The sequence below is a fragment of the Mytilus trossulus genome, chromosome 4, assembly GCF_036588685.1.
Source record: "Mytilus trossulus isolate FHL-02 chromosome 4, PNRI_Mtr1.1.1.hap1, whole genome shotgun sequence".
NCBI classification, from domain to species: Eukaryota; Metazoa; Mollusca; class Bivalvia; order Mytilida; family Mytilidae; genus Mytilus; species Mytilus trossulus.
The window spans coordinates 49,832,020-49,849,257 of NC_086376.1; the positions used below are offsets into that span (position 1 = coordinate 49,832,020).

At 32.4% G+C, this 17,238-nt stretch overlaps 1 protein-coding gene across 1 annotated transcript in view; it reads right to left on the reverse strand.

Moving 5' to 3' along the window:
- The window catches only part of LOC134715447 (uncharacterized), a 161,625-nt gene extending 145,029 nt beyond the window's left edge, over nt 1-16,596 (reverse strand). Inside the window, exons 1-2 of the transcript XR_010106715.1 lie at nt 16,582-16,596; nt 16,017-16,235 (exon numbers count right to left, since the gene is read on the reverse strand). The gene's annotated coding sequence lies outside the window, so the exon portion shown is untranslated. The remainder of the gene's footprint in view (nt 1-16,016; nt 16,236-16,581) is intronic.
- Nucleotides 16,597-17,238: the final 642 nt, after the last annotated feature.

The following is a 17,238-nucleotide window of genomic DNA, read 5'->3' on the forward strand; positions in this document are numbered from 1 at the left end:
AATCGACATTTTAACCAAAAAAAATAACTAATGATACTGACGATCCTCCACAAAGTAATATAAATAGAACCATACCAATAGTAAGCTACATATAAAAAGATGTGGTATGATTGCCAATGAGACAATTCTCCACAAGAGACCAAATCGACACAGAAATTAACAACTGCATGTCACTGTACGGCCATAAATAATGAGCAAAGCCAATACCACTTAATCAGCTCTAAAAGGCCCCGAAATGACAATATAAAACATTTCAAACGAGAAAACTTATGGCCTTATTTATTTAAAAAAAAAATAAACAAAAAACTAATATGTAACACATAAATAAACGACAACCACTGAGTTACTGGCTCCTTATATCATGTTCTCAAATCTAGATATCATCTCCCATTTAGAAAAAATGAACCTATTATGTGTTGCTTTCCCAGCTACAAACGATCCAAAACCAAAGATGATTGATTGATTGATTGTTGGTTGCTTAACGTCCAGTGGCAAATATTTCATGCATATTCAGGACGAGAACAAATTCACAATAAATAGAGTTGTTGCAAGGGTTCTTAACGTGTAAAGAGTGTGGCACTCTCTTTACACAAGGCATCGGATTTAACGTCCCCCTTCTGACCGGACGTGACTGCGAACTTGATACATCCCGCACAGCCAAACGGTCGCCCCACTTCGGCAAGCGTTTTACTGCCGGTCGGGAGAAGACCAAGTGACCATATTTCTATACCCCAGTCACCCTGGGGGGGGGGGACCAAAGATGAAGAACATGTTCTATCATAATCATTTGTTAACTAATGTAATAACTGTCTCCCCATGTCTGTATTCAACATAAAAATATATTAAATAAATAAAACTCCTAATGCTCAGATCGGTTGTCACCGTGCAACACAGTTAAAAACACCATATAGGAAAAACATAGAACTCCTTTTGTCATAAGACGCTGTCAAACATCCAAACATACTATCCACACTCATCTGTGTCCACACTTGTTACTTATAGAAAACATGTTATTCATTGAACATATGATTTCGTGGTTCACCTGTACCCACGAATTCGACGAAAATTGTTTTACAACGAATAAGAATGAGTCCACAGTATAAGGGATAAATAATTCAGAGCTATTTGGTGTTCCCAGTGCCCAAAATTTAGAAGTTACAGTGAAAAAAAGAACAATTCGAAGTCAACTTAATAGTATTATTCGCCTTTTGACGTTCCTTATGAAGGTAGGTCCAGAAAAAGCGCTTCGGTCGCATGCAACTTTAAACGTTTTGTTTTCTTTTTTATCGATTGCATGACAATAATATATTGCCTTTTATGAATAATTTCAGTTCCAAGAAATGACACGAAAGGAATACTTTAGGGAGTTGGCTTCTCAGTTTCAAAGTAATTAACTTTTCAAAACGCTAGTTTATATTGATAGGGGATTAACAAAAGAATCCGGAGGACATAAAATATATAGGTCACCGTGCTTGTTTTCGATATTCTAGCCATTGAAATTTTGGCGGGAAAATATTCTCTCTTGACTTTTCATAGCTTTATCACTGACCAGTTGAAGTTCTCAAAAACTGTTAAAAAATAATCAAAATTTTATAAGACTTTTTACAGATGGCTTATCATTATACATGTAAAAGATTAACAAAAAGAAAATGGGGTTACCGGGCAAATTTTGTTAAGGCATTCAAATGGATAAAACCAGAGGATTCCGAAAATCTGACAGAAAAACCAAAACAGGACAAGCCAGCTTCCTTAATGTTTAGCGTCGAAATGAACGTTGTGCTAGGCGTGCTTCAGCTGGCTCCTAGACAAAACAAGAGGCTTTCAAGAGCCTGAATCGCTCATCTTAATTTTTTTGGTTAAATCTCTCATCAATGATTATTTTGTCTTTTCAATTTATTTAAATGTTCTTTGAATCGTCCTATTTTCTTCAAAAGTAAAAATAAAATCATTTTCTCCTATGTTCTATTTTAGCCATAGGAGCTATGTTTCTGACATACAAGGAAATGAAATATAAAATTTATACTAGATACTCTGAAACTCATTTAGCTTAAGTTTGGCTGAAATTGATACAGCAGTTTCAAAGGAGAAGATTTTTAAAAGTAAGTCAATATGATGAACAAATTGTGAAAAAAGTCTTTAAAGGGCAATTACTCCTTATGGAGTCAATTGACAATTTTTGTCAAATTGACTTATTTGTAGATCTTACTTTGCTTAACATTTTTGCTATTAACAGTTTATCTGTATCTATAATAATATTCAAGATAATAACCAAAAACTGCAAAATTTCTTTAAAATCCTCAATTCAGGGGCATTATACCTGAAAAACCAGTTACCCAATTCGGCTGAAAATTTCAGGACAGGTAGACCTTGACCTAATAAATACTTTAACTTCTTGCCTTGTTTGCTCTAAATGCTGGAGTTTTTGAGATATAAGCCAAACACTGCATTTTACCCTGTGTTCTATTTTTAGCCATGGCGGCCATGCTTTTGACGTAATAAAAAATAAATCACAATCTTTATTTGATACACCCTACTGATCATTCAGTTGAAGTTTGGTTGAATTTGGTTGAGTAGTTTTAGAGGAGAAGATTTTTTAAAGTTAGCAAATATGATGAACAAATTGTGAAAAATTGTCATTAAAGGACAATAACCCCTTAAGGGGTCAATTGACAATTTTGGTCATATTAACTTATTTGTAGATCTTACTTTGCTGATCATTTTTGCTGTTTACAGTTTATCTTTATCTATAATAATATTCAAGATAATGACAAAAAACTGCAAAATTTCCTTAAAATTACCAATTAAGTGGCAGCAACCCAACAATGGTTTGTTTGATTCATCTGAAAATTTCAGGGCTGATAGATCTTGACCTAATAAACAGTTTTACCCCGGTCAGATTTGCTCTAAATGCTTTCGTTTTTGAGATATAAGCCAAAAACTGTATTTGACCCCTATGTTCTATTTTAAGTAACGGCGGCCATGTTTTTTGACGAATCAAAAATCGAAGCACACACTTTGTGCAGGATAATCTAAGGAACAATCATGCTAAGTTTCATTCAAATCCATTCAATAGTTTCAGAGAAGAAGATTTTTTAAAGTTAGCAAATATGATGAACAAATTGTGAAAAATTGTCATTAAAGGACAATAACCCCTTAAGGGGTCAATTGAAAATTTTGGTCATATTAAATTATTTGTAGATCTTACTTTGCTGATCATTTTTGCTGTTTACAGTTTATCTTTATCTATAATAATATTCAAGATAATGACCAAAAACTGCAAAATTTCCTTAAAATTACCAATTAAGTGGCAGCAACCCAACAATGGTTTGTTTGATTCATCTGAAAATTTCAGAGCTGATAGATCTTCACCTAATGAACATTTTACCCATGTCAGATTTGCTCTAAATGCTTTCGTTTTTGAGATATAAGCCAAAAACTGTATTTGACCCCTATGTTCTATTATAAGTAACGGCGGCCATGTTTTTTGACGGATCAAAAATCGAAGCACACACTTTGTGCAGGACAGTCTAAGGAACAATCATGCTAAGTTTCATTCAAATCCATTCAGTAGTTTCAGAGGAGAAGATGTTTGAAAAATTGTTAACGACGACAGACGACGACGACGACGACGGACGCCAAGTGATGAGAAAAGCTCACATGACCTTTTAGGCCAGGTGAGCTAAAAAGGGTACTTGTTCAGTAATTATAGACGTCATACTAAACTCCGAAATATAACAATGAACTAAAATTAAAATCATACAAGACTTAAAATGACAGAGGCTCCTGAAATGGAACAGGCACACAAATGCGGCGGGGTTCAACATGTTTCGTGAAATCACAACCCTCCCCTATACCTCTAGCCAATAAAGAATGAAAAACACACAGTAATACGAACAGTAAAACGCACTAAAAAAAAGGAATACAAGTAATATATCAGAATAGAAAACAAAAGAAACTAATCAAAATGACAATGATAATGAATTAACAAAGGAGTTGCTATATATGAAGCTAGCAGTTACTGCCATACGACAGCTCCATTAATTGAACTACTATATCTAGTAATTGGAAGGTTATTTCTTCATTATGCACACTCTCTTCCTGTTGTATTTATTGCTTATTTGTTCCGGAACATTCATGCAATACTTGTCACTGGCAACAAAAAATCGATAATTCAAATTTTAAATTGGTTGTTTACGTACAAATTACAAAGAAATTTAGGATTCAACTCCCTCGGACAAAGTAGCTCTTACAGATGGATTTTGATATGTTTTAACTTCACCTTGGCCAAACACCTCTTCAATTGTTTCGGTTCTTATTTTTCTTGACTTTCAAATTTCAATTTTCAGCGTTCCGTTGGTTAATTCTTTACCTAAAATTTAGCGTTTTACATTGTGCTGGTTTTTCGAGAGCAACATTAGTGTATGGCCAAAAATCGAAAATTCCGTCATGCAGCTGACAGTGTGGCTTCTCTTTACACGCCCCATTCTGACTGGATGTACATGTACCTTTGTTCTTTTAGTTTGTTCAAAGTCGATTGTTGTACGATAACTTAAAAATGTTCTAATAACAAAATGCAAATACGGACCAATAATATCCCTTTCCTTTTATTTATTATCTAAAAAACAGTGATTGATTTAGGACCAATAATGGAGCTATGTATATGATAAACAGTCCAAATGCTGTCCATAAGGGAGCAACCATTTAACTTTAAAAGTGGGGTGTGATTGTTTTGTAGAAGCGCTAAACATTTTAATAAGTTTTTAATCGCTATTAATCAAAATCTGGTTAAAAATTTAACACTATGGCATGGAGAAAATTTGGATTCAGAATTTTTTGTCCTCTGCTTGCACAGAATATTATTTTTTCATCAAATTTGGGATCAGCATATTTTTAATGTACCATTATCGAAGACCAGTGGCGGATCCAGGGGGTGGTCCCACGGCGCACCGGACCACCCCCATGACGAACCTCAATTTTTTTTAAAGTGTCTATTTTTTCAATAACTAGCTAATTAACAAATTAACACTTAAGATTAATCCTTTCATCGCACTAATTGGTTATGGATTACCTGGATACCTGGAGGTGTCACAATGATATAATACGGATCAATGCAATTCACCTGTATACATGTAATTGAATTGTCAAAACAGTTAAGTTTGTTAAATTAGTAAAATTTGAACAATTTTACGTAAAACTATTTTTACCGATTCGGAACATTTTAGTTAAACCTTTTTTACAGCTTGCCTTATTCAGATGACAGTTGTATGTTGTGCTATTTTAGATTGCAAGATATTGCATAGAGTCTCAAATACAAATCAGTTTTACATGTCTTTAAATTCCTTTACCTAGGAATATGTGCATCGCATGGTGTTGTCCAAATTCATGATTTTCCATAATGTCGAAGGTATTTTTTAACCTTTGTCATACCATTCAATATTCATTTGGGACCAACCCCAAATTTTTTTTCTGGATCCGCCACTGAAGACCCTCGTGGAAGTTACAAAGAAAAGAAAAAGTGACTATCTATATTTTGACTTCCCAAACAGATTACCATTTATCGCTTAAATACTTTTGAAAAGAATTTTCATTTTCAAAATACCGACACCTACAAATGGAGAGATGGGCGCTTAATGTAGTACAGCGGCAACTATTACATAAATATGAATGCTAAAATTAATGTTTATAAGGTATACATTTATATATGATTTGAATGGTTTCAACTTTTACAAAACCAGAGCTATAAGTTGGATAGAAACGTTTACTTTATTTGGCCTTTTAATTTTTATTTGACTTTCATTTGCCTTTTTAACTTAAGGGCATACGATACAGTTACGTTAGCAACGTCATTACGTTCCCTGTAATTTGTTATTTTCGCGACGTCAAACTGTGACATATCGGGAAAAGATGCATTTTTCGACTGATTTTTATCATTCAAACTGATTTGATTTGAAAACGAGTTCATGGACCCCTATTTTTTAAAACGGCATTTTGTTTCATTTTGCAAGGAGATATAAAGGAGTTATAAAACTGTAAATAGAGGATTTTTTTAATTTTGATATACATGCAGTAAAAAATGACGTTTTTTCCTCAATTCATGAACATTTGATAAATATGAGTTATTTCTGAATAAAAAATTGCATATTTTTTAGGATATTTATAAAATACAGAAATTACCGATTATTTAACAAAAAACAATTTGTGTTTATCAATTATAACAAAAAAGTTATGTCTTTCTTTCGAAAAAGAAATTACTGCCACAAATCTGAATTTCGAGCAAATAAACAAAATTTCGACCTCGTTTTACTCAAAAAGTACCACATGAAGGTATATTTTTTATTACATATTTGATTTAATCAGGTAAAAAATAGCCTATATGCAAATTTTCACGAACTTGTAAATACAGGATCAAAACTGTATCGTATGCCCTTAATTTGATTCGAGCGTCACTGATAAGTCTTTTGTGGACAAACGCGCGTTTGGCGCAAAAACCAATAAAATTTATATCCTGGTATCCATCTATGACGAGTTTATGTAGATACCTTGTGACAGTATCTTTGCTCCAATCTACTAATATTTGATCTTAGTATTCTTAATTTAAGCGTAAATAAGATATATATATATATAAAAAATTCCAACATTGTAGACAAGCACAACCTTAATAGGTACAACGTTAATTGGGGCAACTTTAGTTGAGACACCCAGGCGCGTATCCAGAAAGGGGGGGGGGGTTAGGGGGTTGGAACCCCCTTTTTTGGGACGATCAATAGATTTGAATGGGGACATGTAATTGAAGCACCCCCCCCCCCCCCACACCCTTTTCTGTCCAGGGTTAGGAATCCCCCCTTTTAAATGGCTGGATCCGCTCCTGACACCATGTATTCAGTATTCCTACCGTCTAACAAAATATTAACTTAAATCATTGATACAAGGCAATATAGTTATGATCGTCACACAACCGATAAAAATGAAAACATAACTTTAAAAGTTACAACCGAAGCGCTTTTCTGGATCGACCTTTGTAGGAATGCTTAAAGCTGAATATTTAGGGCCAACAACTTTCAAAGAACAGATTAAAACGTTAAAGATGATCGTTAATAATGAACATAGAATGATATATTCTTTAGCCAACATGATTGCAGAGAGTAAGAAGTTGTAGAGCAAAACAGAAAAAAAATGAAATCAAAAGAGATAATACACCGTGCATTGAGCCTTTTTATCGCTAAGAGTTGAGGGGAAAATTTATACACATGCTCAACTCAAAATATTTGACCTACTTCGAGTTGTTCAGTTTTTATTGTTACATTGTTACTCCTGTTTCTCCTAAAAATTAGTGCTAGAAAAACCAGCAAGTAAAATGGCCAATATCAGAGCCGTACGTTTTGTTTTGAAATGAATTCTCTTCTTTTGAGAAATATTTATTTTGTCATCCTATTTTTCATACTTACAACTTTCTGTCTGTGGTTTTATTACGTACATTAACTTTTTAAGTATCAATATGTTTTCAATTCTCAGTATTGTTTCGTTTTGCTTTTTACAGGTACCCCTCTTCCTGCCCCTTTTCTATTTTTGATATTTTAATCAAAAATTTAAAAAATGAAACTTTCAAAAAGTGAAATAATAAAAATTGCACATTAGATTTAGTATTTTAAAAGTTTGATCGAATTCCTAAACTATCAAACGATATTTAGAATTTTAATGTTTAAATAATTTGGTAAAAAATTCAAAATTTAAAAACTTTTACAAAATTTGAAATTTTGATATTTTAAAACTTTGATCAAAATTCCAAAAGTCTAAAATTTCAAAACTTTTTAAAACTTTGAATTGATAAGTGTTACACGGACCAAAACCCCGTATGGAGGTGCTCTTAATTGCAGGAAGCTAATACAGATAAGAAGAACCGTAGAAATGTTCCGAATGAACAATAAGAGAGTTCCGAATATTCCTCCATAGACCATATTTCTAACTAATAAATATGCGTGAATCCCACAGGGGTTCACGCAATGATAAAACAATTTGTACTTTTTTCGGAATAGTATTTACCTTTCTAATCTATGGATATAAGTTTTATATAACTTAACGGTTATGATTTTATAAAAAAAGCTGTTTATTAGTGTGGACTGATTGATTACACGGTATGGACGCAATAACGTGCGTGACGTCTATGTAGTAAGCATTCGATTGAAAATGACGCTCTTCCTCAACTTTGTGAGCTGTACAATACGATTTTTGGAGTATTTGGCATTTTCAATTCTTAATGTGATTGGGTGAGCACCGATTGTTAATTAACATACGAACTACTTTTCTTAAAATCAATGATATCAAAATAGTTCTTTTTGAAAACAATCTTTAAAGTAAAAGTGAGTTTCAAATTTGCCTCAAAACACATAAACCTAAGTTTGTACAATAAGATAATTTGACAAAGACACTTGTAAGCGGAACAAGAATGTCGCACATTGTCTTAGATTTTTTACTATAGTTGTTATTGGTTTTTATACTACACTCGTTCTATTTGAGCAGTGAAAGTGCGTCGACTACATATATTTCTATATCATATACAGTACCCTGGCCCGATATCACTTTTCTTCATGAATATTTAAATAGAAGTTGCCGAAATGTTCATGTCCGTCATATTTGTTTTTCGCAAGAGCACATATTTCGTCCTGTTTGTCCTCTTTTTTTTTAGGATCTGGGTATGTGTTTGTCTCTGTTTTTTTCTCATTTTGACGCTACATTAGTCCCTTATTTCTGCGACAAACTCAATTTAAATAAAACTCAGATGAGTGACACAAGGGGTAGAAAGTGTTCCGCCCAAAATCCGATATATTCATTTGTGTAGTTTGTAGTGGTGAAGCCGCACTCCCCGGAAACGCGAAAGGTGGAAACCCAAAAATCAAAATGAAAGAAGGTAGATCGATCAAGACACCAACAAACAACGCGAATTAGAACAGCACAGACTGACAGTGGACACACAAACGATGAAATATAAAGACAAATAAAATACCCAGACACGTAAAACGAAAGAGGGACGAGGGAAAGGACTGAGCAGTTGCAATAAGCATGTGTATCAGCTCTAATATACTGAGAAAAATATACCGCATAGAAAGAATAATTGGAATCAAAACGGACAACTACAAATATGAAGAGAACGGAGTTGGTCTTTTTAGAGAAAATTTACCCATAAACATAAGACAGATGCTTTGCCGGAATAATGGACTGTCGGAGTAATGGGTTGTCGGAATAGTGGGCTATCGGAGTAATGGGCTGTTAGAACAGTGGGCTGTCTGAGTAATTGGCTGTCGTAATAAAGGTTGTCGGACTAATGGGATGTCACCGTACATGCAGCATATAGGGTTATATAATGACCAGTGTACAGCAATTTAAACTTGAGAGAAAGGCTACGACCCGATATATAGATGAAACAAACAAAAATGTAATAGGAACACAGCAATAAAAGAAAACTATTACTTGGACCATATCCGCGTTACGCCATCGGAGGTTAGCGTGTCATATCATCAGACAAACAACCATCGCACTTTCAGGGGCGGATCAAGCCATTTTAAAAAGGTGGATCCTACCACATGATGAAGGGGGAGGGTGTTCCAAGCACATGTCCTCATTCATATGCATTGATCGTTCGAAAAAGGGGATTCCAACCTCCAGACCCCACCCTATTGGATCCCCCAATTACTTTAGTGTCCGACACAATCGCACTTAAGCCTAGTCGTAGACCATCTTACTAGAGCTTTCTTACAAATTGACGCAAGGTACGTATGCTTGACGAATCATCCGTAAGATTCCTTTTAGGGATCCTTTATTTTGATATACTTTTCAATATTACAATGTTGCACTGTTTAACCTAAGAAAATGTCAAAGCAAATACAAAAATTATCTTCTTCCCAAACAGAAACACAAATGCTACCTTGATTCAAAATTTCACGGCAACGCTCAAAATAATAAAATGAAAATGAAGAAAAAAAGATGATCTTCATACAGTGCCATATGCTGGTGCTCGTTTCACAACTTTTGCTTGAATCATCGCCTCTACCATGGTAAAATTCATCGACCCCCTCCCCTCTCCCCCCTTAAATGTGTATATATGATACACCGGAGCAATGGAACTGTTATTTTAGCGTATAACTGCGTTTTGCCTATAGTCCTGAACATTCATGAAACATTATAGCCACTGGACGATAAGTGACAACTTCGCGTCTATCTTCCAATTATGTGTTCTGTTAAATTGTACCATAATTTTTTTTAGCAAATTTCGATATTCCCCTTTGACAATTTGCTGAAAGTGTACTGTAACACATAGATATAAGTATTAAATAAAATACAAAGTTACAAAGAAACAGGCCGGTAACAACTGTTGCCGGATAGTTTTTTCTGCACGAGTAGTCAGGTCAAGGTTCGAGGCGACAGCAGCCTGTGATCTTTATTTTTGATAAAAAAAAATGCAGGATATGCCATTCCATCCCCCAATTCCCCCTTAAAAACAAATCATAGAAATCGCGCGTTTGTTGCCAAATACATTAATCTAATATTCAGTGGTGGGGGTCCCGGGGTTGGAACAAACCTTTTTAAGCGCTCAATGCATTTAAAGTTGGACCCCCCTGTTTTGTCCTGGATTTGGACCTGGATCCGCCACTGATGATGTAAAAGCAGTTGTTTCTTTTATTAAAGAGTCATTAGAACTGAGGAAAGGAGAACAGTAACTGTTTTTATCATATTTCTTATAATATTGTCGAGTTTCCATTATATTTGATTATGTTTGTTTTGTTAATGTAAAAATTGGTTTTTGTATGTATTGCAAATAAAGATATATAGATATTAATTCAATAACAATATAAATGTATCAAAAGAATGAATTTTCCACTTCATTAGTGAATAAAATGTTATGAAAAAATGGATTTTGTCTTAATTTAATATATATTCAGGCATATACTTTTTCTATAAAAATCTTGATTTATTTGACACAAAGTCCTCTTTTTCTATCAAATGCAATGAAACAGTAAAAAATAATGCTTTGCATCAAGTTTACCCTTGGAATATGTACTAATTGGCCTATCTCTATCATTCATTATATCTGTAGTTTTGATACAATTGAGGTTTGAAAAATTCGTACAAAAATGGCTACAGAAGGGTACCTAAACCTTAACACAAGTAACGTACCGGACGTAAGTGTTTTTGTCACTATTTGACACTATTTTTTCTCTGTTTATAGATATCGGAAGATGTGGTGTGAGTGCCAATGAGACAACTCTCCATCCAAATAACAATTTAAATAAGAGTAAACCATTGTAGATCAATGTACGGTCTTCAACACGGAGCCTTGGCTCACACCGAACAACAAGCTATATAGGAATAAGTTTAAAATTAACATAATGAAATAATGGGTGGGCAAGTATTTTACAAGTCTTATTAAAGAAACAATAATCTAGTCATATTAGATAACTATCAGTGAATAATATAAAAGTCTCAGAATTCCTACTATAAGATATGATGCTGCATCTGCACAATCAACTGGTGTCATGTTGTTATCCTTGAGTCTCTGGGGCAAGTTTCACAAAACTATCTCATGAGTAAGACATGTCTTAGGATAGTTTAACGGTATATATTCTAGTCCTTCGGTGGTTTTACAAAATATTTCTAAATTTGGACATCTTTAAAAGTTGGTCACAAAGTAAGGACTACACGAGAGGTTTCTTATGGTCTTAGGATAGTCACAAGTTTGTTTATATAAATAACACTCATTTTTAATATTAATTTTGCAAATTATTTCTTTTATTACCCAATTATCAATTCGGATGTTGGAGTTCCAAGTAAGAGACACAAAATGTAACCATAAATCTCACAACTCAATATAATGGATAAAAACAAACACATAGATATGTACTTCAATTTTATGAACTAAAACAAAGTAATTACAGGATGCACTGTCCCACTGAAAAGTTGCAGCCTATAAATGGATCAAAATCATTTTATTTGATATTTATTTTAAGTTTTGTATTGCAAAATTCATTTGATTTAAAAAAAATATTTCTGTTGAAGTATGATATATTTTGTTGCTTGTTGAATAGATATATTGGAAAATGTGGTATAAATGCCAATGAAACATCTCTCCATCCAAGAAACAATTTATAAAAGTAAACCATTATATTTCAAAGTACGGCCTTCAACACAGAGTCTTGGCTAACCTCAAACATTGAGCTATAAAGGGCCCCAACCTCCGGCCCCAACATTACTTGTTTTAAACCATTCAAACGGGTTAACCAACGGTCTAAGTATGTTTCATATTAAATACAACAAAATAATGATCAAACTTTATCATACAAATCTACACAAATGAAATAGCTTTTTAACTCGTTTTCTCAAGTACAGTTAATATACTTAAATAATTGATTTTAGATTTTTTTTTATTATCATTAATTTTAGATTTATTTCATCTCACTTTTTCTAGTATTTGACAATTTTTGTCTTTTAAGAAAAAAATATATAATTCTAATTGTACTACAACACAATTTTGCAAAATGTTTCTGAGTTTTAAAAGAGTAATAGTTGATGCTTAAATATACTGACTGTATTTAACCTATTATTAATTAAAAATTGCTATAACAACACCTATTGTAATTTGTTTGTAGGCATAGGTTGAATATATTTTTTATCAAATGTTGGCATAGGTTGAAGACGGTGTCAGTGTAATATGATATCATATGAAAAATACGTGTAAAGCATAGAAAAACATAAATTACATATAAGACCAATTTACTATTCTTTATTTCACGCATTATTTGAATTCAGAATGAATACTGTAGATAGGTTAGTAGTATCGATATCGTAACGCGGGAATGATGGATTGGACCTATTGTCTACTGTGCCATTTATTAACGGGACTAACACTAGTTGGAGTTTTAATCTAAAAAAAAAAAGGTAAAAAGACCGATTTTTATATATGACTGCATTAAGAACTTCTTCAATCTTCATAAAAAAAAAATATGTAATAGGGCTGTTGAAATTTTAAAAACATGTTGCCAACAATGACACTATAAGAATGCTACAAAGGTTTTAATGTGCAGAGAATGGGGCATTCTCCCTACACGAGGTATCTGGTTTAACATCTACAATTCTCTATTATTCTTTTTTTAAATAAAATATATCCTTTATTGCACATTTCTCTGCTGTTTACAACTTACTCGACTCACAGTATTCAGTCGGGTATCCCTGTAAATTTTTTAATTAAAAATTATTTAACTGAAATTTTTGATATTGGTATTTTAGATCAAACTTTTGAGGGTATTTTATGGGTGTACATGCATCACAGGTTGTCAAATTTTTGATGTAATATATGTGTTTGCTATCTTCCACCTGATCACTCTACTAGGCCAGTAGACAAGGAACTATTTTTTGACACATTAATTTCACAAGTTTATGAATTCCAAAATGATGGTTTATTCTATATTTACAGCCTTGCAAGCTTTCTTTTATTAAGTATTTTTTTTTTTCTCAAAATGAATTTGTAAAAAATGGACAATTTAGAAGAAAATAGATTTTACAGATGTTTGACAAATATTGATAATTATTCATTCATTAATTATACATGCTATATTTTGAATAAAAGAAAGAGTGTAGGCAATTAGGCCTATTGTCAAAATTACATAGGTTGTCGCAACATAGGTATACGAAAATCAATAATTTAGATTAAGGTGCCAGCTTGGTTGACAAGACAAAATTGAGTGACCAATTAAAATGTTGTGGTCAGTTATGAAATTATGTAACGGGAATTTTCATTGGTAAAACGAAGGAAACCTGGGATCTCTAAGCACGTGAGCAACGACCTTTTTAAGCTAGTGTTTTGGGCTATTCGTCAGTTGCCATGAGATCTCAGTTGTAATAAAATATAGTTATTTTGGATTTTTTCGTTTTTACCAGGTAATTCATATTTAATATTTTAAAGCATTCTTTTTTATGAAAATTACATTTCACATTTACTTTTAATTAAGTTTTATTTATTTAGTTCAATTTATTTAAAATGAGCGTTTTTAGTTTATTACATTACGATTAAATAGATGATTTTTTAAGTGAAATATACAGTAAACATAAATTCCGTAAATGTTATTTATTTCATTAATTTTCATTATTACATGCAAATTTGTTTACAGGAGATTTGTGAATTTGACGCATAATTTATTCGTAGTAAAGTTTAATTCTGTTATTTGGTTATATTTAATATTCAACAAAGTTTAGAGAAATCTTTGTTTGTCACTTTGGTTTACCTTGACAACGCAACAGAACACAAAGAAAATATTTGTTGTTTCGTGTATATTGAAATCGCACCGATGCAGGATTGATCTCCATAACAGAAATATTTGCGTATATTACGTAATAGCAAGAAACATTTAATATATTACAGCTTGACATTATCTTTGTATGATGAACTATAAATATTGTGAAATATATTGTATGCATTTATTTGAAATTGTATTATAGAGTTGCCATGAGATCTCAGTTGTAATAAAATATAGTTATTTTGGAATTCTTCGTTTTTACCAGGCCAGCTAAAGTCCAGACGACATAGGCTGAAAGTCAAGTACGACACGTATTGTAATAAGAGAAAGAGAATTAAAAAACCTTGGTGGAATGATAATTTAGGTGTATTGTTTAATGATATGTGTTTTGCTGTGGATTTTCTATAAAAATCTTGATTTATTTGCCACAAAGTCCTCTTTTTCTATTAAATGCAATGAAACAGTAAAAAATAGGGCTTTGCATAAAGTTTCCCCTTGGAATATGTACAAAATGGCCTATCTCTATAATTCATTATATCTGTAATTTTGATACAATTGAGGTTTGAAAAGTTCGTACAAAAATGGCTACAGAAGGGTACATAAACCTTAAAGTTTTAAGCCATAATCAAGAATTGTTTTTGAGATACGGTGCGACATGTGAAAAAAACCACACCCCTGTTTAAGTTGCAATGTGCCGTAACTCAAAAAGTTTTAATCTTATTTTCACCAAAAAGTATACAGATCATTTGACCATCATAAGAAACAACTATATTAAGTTTCATAAAATTTGGATAAGTCGTTCTCAAGATACGGTGCGACATGTTTACGCTGGACAGACGGACGGACGGACGGACGGACGGACGGACGGACACCGGACATTTGTATACCATAATACGTCCCGTCTTTGACGGATGCATAAAAATCAGTTGAAAAAGGTGTGGACGTGGCTGGGTTGAGTTGATTGTTTTGTCCTGAAAACGCATAAATAAAAATAATGTTTGATATATCTGGCTTTAGATTCATTTTTTTTAGATATAGAATATAAAGGCTGTATTTTAATATAATACTACTAAGAATTCACAGTATAAGAAAATGCAATAAATGGGTGAAATGAAATACCTTAATAACGAGTCATTACTATAGAGAAGGTTTGTTTGACACATAAAACTATTAAAAAAAGCTTCGTGATATTACCAATATTTAAATGAAAGTGTATTTCTTAGTCTGGTATTTTTTCGTTCACTCATTTTTCACTCAAGAAATGTAGGAGACATCGTTCACTCCCTCTCCCTTAATTCTTTATCAAAAATCCTTGATAACAGACTTTATTTTGGAATTTTTAAATGCAAAACTTAAAAAAAAACTTATTTCTGTACTAGGCTTATCTAGAATTATCTCATCTGCATTCTCTGATAAATTCTAATCTGCCCTTCCATAAAACTAGTGAAATATTTTTTTAGTGTTCTCTCGATCTTTCGAAAAAAAACAACTGACAGCCTTATATAGCTGATATTTACATTTTCATTTTTTAAAGTTCAACTTTTAAATCTAACGGGAAACTCCCTTCAACTCTTTTATGGTAAAATTATTATCTGCAGAAATAAAATCGTTCGTGAACATCTGCATCAAACTGTTTTTTATCAACAAATTTAGAATTTCAAAACTATTTCAAGCTTTAAAACTTTCACTGTGACCACTGTTATACATATTTAGAAATAATAAAAATTAACTTACATGACTTCTTCTGTGTTCTTTCGTGATTATTTTGTCTACAGTCAATAAATCCCAAGATTGAAATTATCTTTTTTGCTGGATGAAAATAACATTTCGAGTACACCTTCTGGTGCCTGATGAATTGAGATCGATAAATCCATATGTCACAGTAAACTTGACATACACCAAATTATCGTGATGGCTATAACTAGTCAGTGACTTTGATACCACTTTTATTAACTGTAAATATACATTTATTTCAACATATACAAATCTTTCAACAAATTCGAAAACAATTACATTCATTCATACTCTAAATATAAAACCACAAACTACAATAAGACAAGGACTGACGGACTAATGAATTCGACAAAGCACTTTAAAATTACGCCATGAATTAGTATCGCCAATAAAACAATTTCTAGCTGTAATTCAGTAATTTTGAACTTTACTAAATACTATGTAAACAGTACGGAAAAGCCGTATTGCAAATTATGATAAAACTATCATAATATTTATAACTTTTAATGAATGAAACTCTATCTAGAAACTAAATAATATTTTCCAAATAACAAAATTAACTAACCTGTAAATATTGCTTTAGCATTTAAGCGTCAGCTTTGAAAGGCGGCTATTCAGTTAATGAAATCCCAAATCTCTATATAAAAATAAGGCGTACACATATTTTCCCGCGCTCGTGCAGTTATATTTTATTCTATTTAAATCGTTCAGGTGTGAAGTGACGTGTATATGAAATTGTGCAGTGACGTATATTAGAAATGTCGTCAGTCTCAGTCAATCGTCATAATGAGTATGATGAAACAGAAAATGGAATGAATGAATGAATGAAATAAATGAACTGATGAATAACCATTTAATATGACGGTGACACATATTAATATGTATTAGAAACAAATTTATATTCTAAAATATTGTCCGTAAGAAAGTCCTTTCGATGAAACATTTTCATTTTGGGTTGAAATACAAATGTACGAGCTAAGGGTAAACATTTCCTTCTCGGTCATTCATATCCACCGAAAGCGGACACCGACTTCTGTGCACGATAAAATCATGCAATAGAAAGTTCAAACTGCCTTACAAATAAATGAAAATATAGTGGTCACTGGATACCTTTAAAATTCTGATCTGTGTATTGTCAATAATGAAAAAAAACTTATTGACACTTTGGATTTATTCAATCTAGGAGGTATAATTGATAAAGAAGAGTTACTGATACAAGTAA